At 30.6% G+C, this 3329-nt stretch overlaps 1 protein-coding gene across 5 annotated transcripts in view; it reads left to right on the plus strand.

The window, feature by feature from the left end:
* The window catches only part of LOC118744102 (anaphase-promoting complex subunit 2), a 508470-nt gene that overhangs the window by 403011 nt on the left and 102130 nt on the right, over nt 1-3329 (plus strand). The window lies entirely within an intron of this gene.

Here is a 3329-nt window from a genome sequence, read left to right on the forward strand (position 1 = left end):
TGAGTTATCGGTCAAAATGTGATTGCCCAAAAACCTTTAAATTTTCCTACAATATGTGTATCAAAGGAAAGGGGAAGGTGCCAAGTTTCATTTTGACTTCGATATACATACATATTTCGATAAATTTGATTACCCAAAAACCTTTAAATTTTCCTACAATATGGGTATCAAATGAAAGGGGCAAGGTCACAGCTTTCATTTCAACTATTCCATATTTCGAAATATTTATCGATAAATCAGTGCGTGCAAACCGCAAAATTTTACATGGTTTTATAATTAGCCCTTTCCAACCTTTTTATTTTTCGTAAAAATTTTCCGCTACCATATTCATTTAACGCGTTAACTTAACCTTTTGTGTGAATTGCTGAACTACTATCTATTTAGAACTTTGATGCTTCATTCAAATTAGATAATAGTAGATATATAAAATGAGAGGAGGGAGTAAACTCAGAAAGTAAGTTTCGAGTGTGCAGCGGTGTATGTACGTACATTAAGGTGCCTCACGCTCCATACAAAAAAAAAAAAATGGACACCCTCTTTCCATCGGAAAATATTTCGAAAAATTATTAAGATTTACCTTTTATACCTACATAAAAACGTTTATTTTTAGCGTTTTTTTAACTTGGTTTAGCTCCACTAACTCTTAATATTTTTTCGAAATATTTTGGGAGAGTCCTTAGAAAAGAGTGAATTTTGAAATTCCGGTGGAAACACTGTAACTTTTTTTTCGTGAGCCACCTTAACGTACATATGAATGTATGTAGAGTGTGAGTATCACTTTCAATATTACATGCCCTACATACATATTTTAAACCTACTACTTCTCTGCGTTCAAATTTTCTCTTTTGTTTGTATGGTTATAATACAAAACTCAATATTACATTTTTGAGAATAAATGAGAAACAACGGCGAATATGTGACAAATGTTACTAATAACTTAAAGAATATTTGAGCAATTGATATTCGCAGTAAAAGAGTATGAACAGAATGATTATGTAGCTCCAATTATGTATTTGTGTTTGTATGCATATTTGTGCCGATTGCCTTTCGTTGTTTCTCTCAGCTTGATGCTTCATTCAAATAAGATAATGGCCCGTAGTCATAGTCAAATTAGAATAGAGTTTTATCTATATAAACATGATTCTAAGATAAACATCATTTTATGTCTGTCATAGTCAACTCAAAATACATTTTATGTCTAAAATGGCATTTCAACTTTAAAATTACTGTTTTTAACTACCCCATTTTTTGTAGAACACTACCCTCAAGTAGTATCAGGCATTTTTAGACTTCATCCCATTGCAAAAACTTCTGCCAGACACCTCAAAACTCGGTGGTTTCATCCATTATAAAATAAGTGCTGTCTGGCGGCTCTGGGATCTTCGTCTATAAACTGAGAAAGTATGTATCGAGTGTACAGTGGTGTATGTACATACGTACATATGTATATAGACTCTAAATTTTTGAGTGTGAGTATCAGTTTCAATATTACATGCACTACATACATATTGCAAACCTACTATTTAACTTCTCTGCGTTCAAATTTTCTCTTTTGTTTGTAGGTACTGTTAAATGCAAAACTCAATATTATATGCATTGCATACATATTTCAAATCTACTACTTAGTTTCTTCGCTCTCAAATTTTCTCTTTTGTTTATACCGTTATAATACATTTGGTTTTGCATACATCCTGATGCAATTAGGCAAAAAGAGTTGTGTGTCCCAAATAAATAGACGTATTTTGTGCTATTTCCAAACAAATAATTAAAATAATACAGTTTATATCATAAACTTTATGAAGTGTGAAGTGAAAAAGAAAGATTAATTAATTGGATTTTTGAAGTTTTTGCAGTGTGAAGTGAGTTATCATTACTGTAAGTAAAAATGTAAAATAAAAACGTGGTAGCCATAGAGTATGTTACAGCCCAACCTAATAAAACCGCACGGCGTTCGTTTACCGCACGGACATGAGCGACTTTTTTTGCTTCTAGCCGAAATAAATAAGCGTGCGTTTGTATCTCTGCCTGTGTGCAAACGTCTAATCGAAATGTCACGCAGAACAAAAATTGGAAATCGAGTTAGATGTTTAGGATGTACGTTCAATTTCGGTTGCTTCCATACAAGTTGTATTTGCATGAGACATTTTTGACAGATAACTGGCGGAGTGCGTTTATATTAGGTTGGGCTGTAAGCTTTTATACAACTTCGAAATAAAACGAAACGGAAATTCCACAGGTTTAATTTCGACTTTGCTATACTCCAAGTTTGCATAAAATGCAAATATAGCGAAAGAGATTTGTTTTCGCATAAATTAATCGACATCTAAATATTAAATAAATTTTGCTTTATATATTCTTTAATATTTCTATGCAACATGAGCATTAAAGGAAAAGCTTTGGCCAGAGCTTTACTTTCCGTTTCGCCTTATTTTGATAGATTAATCAATAAAATAACATGAAGTTGCACCTAAACCTTAACCATTTTTTTTGCAACATTTTTGTTAATAATAACTCAGTTCTTGGTTGTCTGATATTATAAAATTAAATTTAATTCAACTCAATTTAATTTAAAATAAAAGTAAAATGAAACAAAAATAGAAAATAAAATTAATTTAAATAAACTACAATAAAATAAAATGAAACAAAAGTAAACAAAACTAAATAAAACAGAATAAAATGAAAAAAAAAATCAATTATTTAAATGAAATGAAAAGGAAGAAAATATAATATAATAAAATAAATTACATTAAAATAAAAAAAAATAAATAAAAACCCCAGTAGAATTTGGATTTATAAATGCAATATCTCCTAAAATATAAGTTGCCTCTCATTGGGGTTTTCTATTCTGTGATCTGTGTGACCCCATCTGTCCAACACACACAAAAAAATATTCCAAAGCCTGGTGCACTCTCATAAAGTCAACCCAAAAAAATAACACTAGCCGACGCCATGCCAAGTCCTTCTTAAAAAATTTTGATTTGAAAAAGTGCTTCGAATTTTGCACATACGAGGTTTTGCACCCAAAGCAATGGTACCTCAAATGAAAGGTAATTCAATTACCTATCCAATGCAAAAAAAAAATTAGAAATCGGTTCAATAGTTTTTTAAGAAATTTTTATTTTAAGTGATGCTTCATATGAACTTTGACCCTTAATAACTTTCGTTTTTGTTGTTTGCCCCGAAAAAAATTTACATATTTATACTCACGTTAACTATATCCTTCGATCCCCATACTCCAATTTTTAATTTTGGAGGTTGCGGTATTCTGCATTTATGCCATAATATTATATAAATATGAAAGTTTGAAGTATACATGATCTATTCGATAA

This window comes from Rhagoletis pomonella, unplaced genomic scaffold (assembly GCF_013731165.1).
Source record: "Rhagoletis pomonella isolate Grant_MI unplaced genomic scaffold, Rhpom_1.0 Rhpom_scaffold_00008, whole genome shotgun sequence".
Lineage (NCBI taxonomy): Eukaryota > Metazoa > Arthropoda > Insecta > Diptera > Tephritidae > Rhagoletis > Rhagoletis pomonella.